Source organism: Typopeltis vanoorti, chromosome 4 (assembly GCF_054136105.1).
Source record: "Typopeltis vanoorti isolate ZY-2024b chromosome 4, IOZ_Tvanoo_1.0, whole genome shotgun sequence".
NCBI lineage: Eukaryota > Metazoa > Arthropoda > Arachnida > Uropygi > Thelyphonidae > Typopeltis > Typopeltis vanoorti.
The window spans coordinates 56,028,127-56,039,623 of NC_143552.1; the positions used below are offsets into that span (position 1 = coordinate 56,028,127).

The 11,497-nt window shown below is 32.0% G+C and overlaps 1 protein-coding gene across 2 annotated transcripts in view; it reads right to left on the bottom strand.

Moving 5' to 3' along the window:
- Positions 1-9,888, bottom strand: part of eIF2alpha (eukaryotic translation initiation factor 2 subunit alpha) — an 83,866-nt gene extending 73,978 nt beyond the window's left edge. Inside the window, exon 1 of one of the 2 annotated variants that reach the window (XM_090391188.1) lies at positions 9,612-9,888. The gene's annotated coding sequence lies outside the window, so the exon portion shown is untranslated. Of the gene's footprint in view, positions 1-7,803; positions 7,927-9,611 lie in introns of those variants that run through there. The other variant, XM_090391189.1, reaches the window with a different exon arrangement.
- Between the last annotated feature and the right edge of the window lie 1,609 nt (positions 9,889-11,497).

An 11,497-nucleotide genomic window follows, 5' to 3' on the forward strand; every position in this document is an offset into this window, starting at 1 on the left:
TCAATGACCGAAAATGTGATCTCCTTATAATTCAATGGGACAGGTATAACCATATCACCTTCAATGCTATCTCTTGCAAGAAATAACTCAAAAACAAGGCTCCTTACTTTGAATAACAGCCTCACTCACTATTTTCCCCAAAGACTACATAACCTTCAGCTATTTATCAAAGGTTGCAAGGCCAGATAAAACATATAATAAAAAGAAATGAAATGGAGAGGGGGAGCATACCACCCCAACAATACAGCATCATAAAAACCTTAACATTTTATGATGCCAACCAAAGCCATATGTTCTAAACAATTACTTGTTTCAATAAGGAAATACCATCAGTAGACACATTTAAATATATTATAATATTGAAATGAAACTCAGGTAATATATACTTTTATTAATGTAAAAATTTCACCTAAGTATCAAATGCATAATCAGTACAAGAATGCTTAATGGTAATCAAACATTAACAGACAATTCCAAAAGGTGGCACCTAAGTAGCTAATGTAAGGTAACTAAAAAAGGTCATTAAATATCCTAACTTAATAAAAAAATAAAATAAAATAAAATTATACAATTAAATAAGACAGGAAAAAATTAGCTGATTTAAAAAGTACTAACTCCCACAAAGGGGATAGACATACACCATCAGATGTGTTTAAATTAGGATAGTGAAGTAAAGTTTCATGCTTCCTTATGAAACTTTCCATGAGGAACTCATTTTTGTGAAGAACTCTGTCTAGTGTTCATTGTATGCTCCAAAAGTCCAGACTGTTCACAGGCTCAAGGTACTGAATATAAGACTTGTGTTCTTCTAGCCAAATAAAAGCAGATCTTCTTGTTTGTTCCGAAATGAGACAGTCCACAGGAACAAGGAATCTGGTAGACACCTGGATAATTGAGATGTGCAAGCATGTCCTTAGGAGAAGCAAGAAAAGTAAAAGTATTTCTGATGGGGGCAAAAGACAACAAAAATATTCAGTGGTTTTAAAACTTTCACTGTGTGTTCACTAATGCCTTGCACATAAAGGATAGGAATAAGAGTTATTTCTTCTGTATTTGAAGAGGTAGAGATACCAAAGCTGTTCAAAGCTCTTTAGATGAAAAAATCCTTATAACCATTAGATAAAAAAGTAGAAATAATATGTTGTAATTCTTTCTGTAACAGTTCATCTGAAAAACATAAGGAGCAGGCCCAATGAACCAATGTTTTAATAGTTCCAGCTTTTTGACTGGGATAGTGATGATATTCAGCATGATATAATGGTCTGTATGACTATTCTTCAAAACAAACCTTAACATACAAATCATTAGGAAAAAGAAAAGAGGACGTCCTGGTTTTCTACTTGAGATCAAAGATGACTTCTAAGGTCGAAACAGCCCACTCTAGGCCTAAATCCTTGACAAGCATGATGATGATGACAACTCTTCTTCCAAAATACTGAGAAATGTAGGTTACCATCTGATTGACGAAGAATTAAAAGGTCTAAAAAGGTTAACTGCTTATTTACTACTACTTCTAGGGTGATTTGGATCCTGGGATGAAGTGCATTTAATTTAGAGAGAAACTGTTGTAATTCACAGGAAGAGCCATTTCAGATAGCAAAAATATAATCTACATATCTGAACCAGTGAGCAGGTCTAGGCAAAATGTTGTCAAAAATACGTTGTTCAATGTGCTCCATGAAGAAGTTGGCGATAGCAGGAAAAATAGGATTGCCCATTGCTGTTCCTTTGATTTGTTGATATAACTTGTTTTTAATTCAGAAATGATATGGGATGTAATATTCCTTAACTTAAATAACTAGAATGTATTACAAAATCAAATATTTGAACAATATCTGAAGGAAATTTTTGTAAATTATAGTAATTCAATACTGTTAGACAAAGGAACATTAGTAAATAAGGAAACAACATCTAAACTAATCATAATATATCAAGCATCCAAATGAAAATCCGAAATTTTATTTTTAAAATCCAAAGTATTTTTTTTATAAGTATCAGTTCTTCTAGTTGAAGAAGTAAGTAAATTAGATAAGAATTTTAAAATTTTATAAGTGGGGCATTCTATACAGTCTACGAACAACCTTAGCAAAATATCTGATTTATGAACTTCGGGAAGACCATAGAATCTAGGTGAACAACCAAAGAATGTTGTAAGTTTTTTGCTTTGATCTTCATTCAAAGCAGATACATTATCGATAAGAGAATTAAGTGTGTTTAATTGACCACAGATAAGATCAGATGTGAGGGACCTTAAGTTGAATAGTCTCAGAGTAATAGAGACATTTTTCTCTCGTATTATTTTCTATCTTCAACAACAACAACTTTCCCTTGTCAGCTTTAAATTCAGATCACTGAAATTTAAATTTCAGTGCTTTAAATTCAGATCAAGAGAGATTAGGACATGGAAGCTCAGCATTAAATATAATTTTTGCACATTCAAAACAAGTCCTGTTTTTTGAGATCAAGATCAAATACCTCTATGCTATGAAAAAAATCCATGAGGGGAACCTTATTGGGAGTGATGGCGAAATCGTGTCTTTTTGATAAAACAAAAAGTTCATTCTCTGTCAGAGGACGGCCGGAAACATTGATGACTAGTCTATCCATATCACAGGTATGTGTACTGGTTCTCAACTGACTAATAAGTGAATCAAACTTATGCTGTAACTTATCATGAGAAGCTTTAAAAACATTTAGGTATGAAGTTGATGATACATGCAATACTGTTAAAAGTTTCAGCCACTAATACAGATTCTAAGGCATTCTTGATATAAAAAATGTCTCTGTTTAAGAAGGTGCTAGAGATTTTTTAGCTTCATATAGCTGATAATTTAAAAGTGACCTACTAACCTTTAAATAAATCTGCTGAGCTTTACAAGACCTGAATACTTCTTTTAATTCACAACAAGTAGGAATAAGATTCTGTTTATGCATTTAGCATTCTTTACTAACACTTTACCAGATCTAGCATGCTGTTTGGAAGTAGACTCTCCGTAAAGTCTCAATATTTGTTTCAATAAGGAAATATCGTGAGTAGGCATATTTAAATAAATTATAATATTGGAATGAAACTCACATAATTTATACTTTTATTAATGTAAAATTTTTGCCTAAGTATCAAAGGCATTTTCAGTACAAGAATGCTTAATGGTAATCAAACATTAACGAACAATTTCAAAAGGTCTCACCTAAGTAGCTAATGTAAGATACCTTAAAACGATCATTAAATTTCCTAATGTATTAAACAAAATTATACAATTAGATAAAAGTTAGGAAAAACTGGCTGATTTAAAAAGTACTATCTCCCACAAAGGGGATAGATGCAGACCATCAGATCTGTTTAAGTTAGTGAAGTAAAGTTTCTCATGTTTCTTTATAAAGACATTCCATGAGGAACCGACTTTTGTGAAAGACTTGTCGTTTTCCCATGAACTCCATGTTTAGAGTTGAATGCATGCTCCACAAGTCCAGACTGTTCAGAATCAAGGTACTGAATATGAGACTTATGTTCTTCTAGCTGAACAGAAGAAGATATTCCTGTTTGTCCAAAATAAGATAACCCACAGCAAGGAATTTGGCCTTAACACAATCAGGTATTCTGTTAAGACCAGTTGTAGACTGTACACAATGTCCCAGTTATTATAAAATTTCAAAATTCTTATTCTAATTTACTTACTTCAATAGAAGAACTGATACTTATATAAAAAAAATACTTTGAATTTTAAAAATAAAATTTCGGATCTTCATTTGGATGCTTCAGATATTATGATTAGTTTAGATGTTTCCTTATTTACTAATGTTCCTTTATTTATCTAACAGCATTGAATTACTACAACAAGAATTCCCTTCAGATATTATGATTAGTTTAGATGTTTCCTTATTTACCAATGTTCCTTTATCTAACAGCATTGAATTACTACAACAAGAAATTCCTTCAGATATTGTTCAAATATTTGATTCGGTAATATATTCTGGTTATTTTTTTCTTTAAAAACAAGTTATATCAACAAATCAAAGGAACAGCAATTGGCAATTCTATTTCTCCTGCCAACTTTGCCAACTTCTTCATGGAGCACTTGGAACAACGTATTTTCAACAACATTTCACTAGACCTACTCACTGGTTCAGATATGTAATGATATTTTTGCTATCTGAAATGACTCTTCCTATGAATTACAACACTTTCTGTCTAAATTAAATGCACTTCATCCTAGGATCCAATTTACCCTGGAATAAGAAATAAGCCGTTAGCCTTTTTAGATCTTTTAATTCTTCGTCAATCAGATTGTAGCCTACATTTCTCAGTATTTTAGAAGAAGAGTCATACAGGCCATTATATCCATGCTGAATCTCAACCATCCCAGCCAAATGTCTGGAACTATTAAAACATTGGTTCATCGGGCCCACGCCTTATGTTTTTCAGATGAACTGTTACAGAAAGAATTACAACATATTTCCACTTTTTTATGTAATGGTTATAAGGATTCTTTCATCAAAAGAGCTTTGAACAGTTTTGGTATTTCATAAGGTAATAAGCTATAAGTTACCTTATGGTAACTTGTTTTGACCTAATTTTTTTAATAAGGTCAAAGCACCTTATGGTAACTTGTTTTGGTAAAATACTTATAAGCTCTGTATTACTTAACCTTGGTATTTTTAAGCCTGGCTCCCACTGATGAGACCTCAATAAAGGTCAAAACCGTTCTGGGTAATGGCCCCTTGCCTTTAATGCATAGCATCATACAATTCCTCAAGGAGATGTGCTTTGCATTAAGGGTAAATATTAAGAATAGTGATCAGAGCTAATTCCACTTTTACCATGAGTTGCCTAAGACTTGCACTACTTTGCAGGTCACCCAGACTTGCACTACTTGCAGGTGCAAACTTGACTTACTTGTCTGTATGCTTACTTGGGAAATGGATTAAAACCAGGTTCAAAATAGCTTGGTATCTTTTAACATATATTCAGTCTGGTTTGTTTTTGAACTAGGTTTGGTTTAAATATAAAGTTAATTACACCTGTTATTTTTAAATATTTTGCAATTTTTATGTTTATATCTTTTTCAATTACATATGTGATCATACATCCGAGGTAGTTAAATGAATTCACTTGTTCTAAGATCTTGTTATCTATTACTATTTTAGTTCTTGCTGGATCTTGTCCTTTAAAAAGGCCATAGCTTTTTATTTTTCTGTTGATATTATCATACCGTAATCTTTGGCTACCTCATTTAGATCTAAAATAGCTTTCTGCAAGTTATCTTCAGAATTTGTAATTATTATTTGGTCGTCGGCAAAGAGGAGAGTGTTTAAGGTTACTGTAAAAGTTTAATTCCTTGATGTAAATTTTTATTCCATTTTATTATTATTTCATTTAAGTAGATATTAAAAAGAGTTGCTGAGAGGGGATATCCCTGTCAGACTCATTGGTTTATCTCTCATATATGATAGCTCGTGATTTAATCTTATTTGTATTTGATTATTTTCATATATACTTGTGATAGCTTTTAGGATATTATTTAGTATTTGTCTTTCTTTCAATATGTTAATATGTTTCTTTTAATATGTTTCTGTCAAATGCTTTTTCAAAGTCAATAAATGCACCATGTGTTTCTAAATTGTATTCTCTTCTTTTCTCTATTATTAATTTTATGCAAAAGGCTGGGTCTATACATAATCGTCCTTTTCTAAATCCATTCTGTACTTCTAAAATAAAGTTTTCGGAATATTTCATTAGTTTGCTATTTAAGATTCTGCTATATATTTTGCAACAGGAATTTAGTATACTGATACCTCTATAGTTTTTAGGGTCATCTCTATTACCTTTTTTAAAGATAGGAATCACAATTGCTTTTTTCTATTCTATTAGGGGGATACCAGTTGAATAAATTTTATTTAAAAATAATAAGAGTCTTTCTTTGAATCTTATTCCTGCATATTTATAAGTTCTGAACCTAGCTTATCTTCTCTAGGTGATTTTCCATTTCTTGTTTCTTTCAGGCTGATTTCTAATTCTTCTTTAGTTATTTTCTTTTAATTTTCGTTAATTGTTTGCCAGTTGTCTTTTTTAAAATATTTGTCTGTTCCACAATTCAGTGTAGTAATTTAGAAATTCTTCTAATTTCAATTCGGTGCTTAATTTTATGTTTTCTTTGATATCTGCATTTAAGTGTTTCAAAATCTTATATACATTGGGTCTTATTTTATATAAATCATGTTCCATGATTCTCTATGTCTTTTTCTGACTTCTCTTTTAGCTATGGCTCATATTCTTTTATATTCTATTTCATCTTCTAATCTTTTACTGCTTAACCATTTGTGATAGGCTTCTTTTTTCTTTTTGATTATTTCTTTGATGTTTTCCTTTTATTGAATTTTTTGGTCTTTCATAAGCTTTCATTTGCTGCTGCACAAAGATAATTATTATTCCTCTTTATATGAAAGCCTGTTAACAGGCTTTCATTAAGTGTGTTTCAATATTGTGCACAGGTCTGGTTATGTGGGTTTCTTGGAATGAGGTATAGTGGAGATGATTTGGAGGCAAATAACCAAGATGGTGACAGATCTGTAATGGTGTAACTTTTTCATGTAATATTATCATTATAGTCTTGCACACCTCCTGAGGGTACATATCAGGAATTTGATGATGAAGTTGCTTCTGTTATTTTTGTTTCATGCTTTACTTTAGTGAAGTTTCTTGATGTGAGTTGATAGTAATTGTTTCTGTGCTTTTGCTGTGATGAATGTTTTGTTACTTTAGGTGTGTTTGTGTTACATTAGGAATTGGAGTTTACTTTTTATGATGAATGTGGCATAATAAGGAGCGCATGTGTATTGGTGTTCTGTGGAGGAAGGTACAGCAGTGTTTTATGAGGTGGGAGGCAAGAGAGTTGAGGTGGCAAGTGTCTTTTGAAAGTGGCAGGCAGGATAGTTCCACCCCCCCCCCCAAAGGTCAGTGTTTTTTAACTGGAAAAGATAGGTGGATGCTTTTTTTTTAAATTTTTTTTTGTAGAGGTGTCTGACATGGGGCATGGCATGGTGGCCCATAACTCCTGGCCATGTAGATGTGTTTTTTTTTAGATGGAGCACAGCAGGTGCGTGGGTATGTGTTTTGATATCAGAGAGGGCAGATGGGTGGGCAACGTTAGTCTCTGAGGACCTCAAGCCAGACATGTTTGGTTCTTGTTGACATTTCTAGTACTAGTTTTCTCATGTTTATGGGTGTTTATCTGTGTTAGTTGGGATGGTAATTTATTTCACTGACTTTAAACGATCATTCAGAAATGTGGGAATAGAGTTATATTTAGGTGATATGATCATTTAATGGGAGAGGAAAGATACCAAACCAGATGTTTGATGTTAGGATAAAAAGATACCCAGAGGAATACCAAGATCTAGGTGGACTAAGAAGTGCCTTAGAAGACTGAAATATAAGATCTGACAATACTGTGATCCTCAGAAATAAGACTAATTTGTAGAAAAATTGTTAACAGGAAGATAGAAATAATGTAAACTTTTCATGTAGTACTATAATACACTGCTTGAGGATGCATATCAGAAATTTTATGATGATCCTGTTGTAAGTATTAAAAACTTGGGCAGGCTACTAATTACAATTTCAGCAATCTTTAACACTAACTCACTGAAGTCATTATTACAGTCACCATAACAGCTTTCTACTTTTGACAAGTGAAGTTGTACATGAGCAAAAATTTGTGAAGTATTTATTAATGAAATTAATAAATACTGTTATTGAAAAACTTACACGAATGCTTATGCTTAAACAAAATAAAGTGTATTTACTTATTATTTAGGAGGCACATTACTTGAGATACTTAGGAAACTTCTCTTTAAGAAAAGAAGCAAAAAGTACTTGTACATTCAGTTCACTGCCTTCAGAAATGTCTGAAGAAGGTCATTCCAGAAACAGCTGTTCATCCTGTAAAGTAATATCTTTCTTACACTGATCATCCACTTCTTTATTACTGCTTTTAAATTTCGCACATACTTATAGTACACACACGTATAGTACATTTAAGTTTTATACATTTTATAATCTTGATTTTATTCCATCTTTGTATAACCTTTATATCATTCCTACACTTTAGTTTTAGTTTATTATTCCCCCAAGTTCACTTATTAATTTTATTTAAATTTTTTTATTCAATACATTTATACTTCAATGTTATGTATTACTATGCATTTTATATTCCAAAATTTTATCCAATTAGTCTTCCATATTTTCAATTTCATATAGTTTTTTTTTTTTTTGAACAATTTATCCTAATCTTAAAGGAAAGATGCTATACAATTACGTTCTGACACCTCTGTATGTCTAGAAGTTTAAACTACCAAGGTAGGGTTTATTATCATTATTTTCAATAAGTAACTTCTTTCATTAACATAAATTCTATAGCCAAAAGTTTTTAGATGAAGGGAGCTCTATAATAATAAATAAATAAATAAAAAAACTTGCTTATTCATTCTCACAGAACACCATTACTATTTGAAGACTGAAAGCCCAAAAATGTATTTCATTGACTTCTTAAAGTGTCAACATTCAATAAATCTGTGAAATCAGTACTTTCAATCCATGAACTCTCCAGTGGCAAATCATATTTTTTTAGAGTAAGTTTAGTGTTGTTTTACAGTGCTATAAAATGTAAAAATCTGAAAAATATATACTGATATTTGAAATTACACAGCACATGCCCAAACATGAATGATAAGATCTGTGTAAAGTCATTTTATACCTTTCAGAGTAGATGATTTTTTTTTTTTTTACATTTGCCACTCATTCCAATTTTACTGTTTTATGATTTTAAAAAAAAAAGGTAAACTTCTTCTGAGACCAGTACTCTGTTCGATGATGAATCTCTTGCTACCAAACCATAATACACGCGTCTATCTATATGGCAATTCAGTGGCAGATGAGACTAAGTTTTGAAAATTTGCAGAGAAATATTCGTGGTATGGGGAGATGAACATAAGCACTTTTTAAATTTTTGGAAAATATTTCTATTTTGGCGTGTTAAAACTAAAAAGATGAATTGGTTCCTTTGTTGTTATTTATCTGAAAATTCACAACATTCATTTGCTTTGAATTCTCTTCTTCAGATGTGTGGGTAAGCAACTGCCCTTCTCCGATCGTTCCCCCATTAATGCTATTTAACTTGGATAACTGTGTCCGGCTAATGGTACGGTCAAGAGCATCCCCAAGATTTTTGATCAAGGAAAAAAAGGTGAGTGTCAAGTTTTATTAATAATGTTAAGCCTAACGGCAGTGTCGCTCATACTGTTTCAGTATGTCGCTCATACTTGTTGTAACATAGAAGTCATGTCAAATGGAAATAAAAACATGTTTATTGCAAAACATAAGATTAGTGAAATGTTATTTTGCATCTTAATACGAGAAATGTAACATAAAATTTGTCCTAGAAAACAAAACTGACAGAATATGAATAGCATTTAACATAAAAGGTTGCAAAGCTACATTCCAACTGGAATCGTAATCTAACATCTCAATTTCAATACATAAGCCAAATCTTCATTACCGACGTGTTTTAATCTAAGAGGTTCATTTTTACAGAGGAATAAAAATTATCATATACCTGTGAAATATTAAACAAACTCCTATGTCAGATTTATCCATGTGGCAAATAACGTGCAGAACAAGTTACACAAGCACCATCTTGTGTGAAATACATTCCGCCCAGAAATATCGACATTAAGTATTTATTTAATGTGAAAAAGGTTCAAAAAATCATGGTAGTTTTCTTTTTCCATCACAAGCATCCATTATAACTTGATAATTAGAGAAGCACGTGAATTTAATTTTCAGAATAATATAGGCGGCACGAAGCGCCTTTTTCCTACGAAAAGAGCGGTATCACGCTTCTCATCAGATAATTGTTTAATGTACCAGAAACTTTTTTTCTTCATTGATAAAATAAATAAATAACTTTTAATAAAGTACTAATAATCTTTATTATTATTATATTCACTCGGATGGGTTTACTTTTCTAAAGTAATTATACTAGGAGAGTATCTTTAAATTAACATTAAAAAAAAAAAAACTTGAGAGTCAATCGGATATTTTCCATTAAAAAAATTCTAGAGGCTCCCTTTTCTCTCTCCAGTACAATCATCAATGAAGTGCATAGTTTAAGAGGCCAATTTCAAAATTAAAATTACACAGCCACAGAGTACCATGCAGTCCTCCTTTAGATAAAACTGACTGGTTGAAGATGAACTGATCAATCTTCCACAAGCTATTAATCGAATCTTAGCCATGTCAAGTGGGAGAGTATAGCACAGAAATAACGCGATCTCGTGGTCCAAAAGCTGTATAATTATCGATATTGCTATCGATTCTAAATTTAAAAAAAATATCAGAGATCATTTTTTTTTAATTTAAAATATTACACAATTAGGTTGGAAATATGAATTAATTATAAAAAATTACCGGTTCCTACTGCATTTTATAACATTCCTAGTGATATAATATTTATATCGCAAGGAATTTAACAGTTATATAATATTCTTTGCGATGTCAATATTTTCTAAATAAAATGACTTATATGTATGATACGTGCTACCAGGGGCGAATGCTGGTCTTGAAATTTACGCTTGCTCTTGTTATCATTCAGGGTGTGAGAGGTGTGATTGAAGTCTGATTAGCTTAATAACGAATTACTGACCAATTTAAACTATATATTTAGAAATTTATGTACATTTAATCATACAAATACAGACATTTATTTTACAAATGATATTTTTCAATTTAGCTACTTGAATACAAATTTTACCCTACGGTTCTTCTTTATGAACTAGTCAATAAAATCGTCAGAAAAGTTGGTTGTAATTTAATTTTCCCAAGCAACATGCACACTTGTAAAAGCTGGCTGAAGCTCACTGGCTAGAGCTACATTTACTGCGTATGGCCTGTGTTTAAGACGACGTGAAGGGAGCGGAAATGGCTATGCGCACGCATGAAATCACAGTGCTATGGCGAGGACCTGGAAGCTCCGACAACCGAGCAAGCCAAGGTAGCTTTGACTAGACGAGCAAACATTGGCCTTCGATACACAACGCAAAGCTCAATTATTGCCGCGCAAGCTTAAGACGTCTTCTGTCTACAAAACGAAAAGCCTAAATGGAATGCTTATAAATGTATGCATTTATTAACAAATAGATATTACTTCTTTCTTAAGTAATGAGTTTGCGCAGCAAGCATGGAGAATTCGCCCCTGCATGCTACACTACTACCTCCCTTCGCGAATAGCTTTATTGACCCAGCCAAGTTGATACAAAAGAAATTTTTCAATGTATCACGAGGAAAGAGAAATAGTGGCTATCTCTTGAAGTGTAAAAGTGTAGTCGCTATGGGTATGCGGATTACATTTTTTGATTGGAGAGTGTTGAATGACCAGAAGATTGTCACAGATAATTTTCAGTGCCCTGACAGTAAATGAGTTTAAGCAGAGGTAGGATAGGG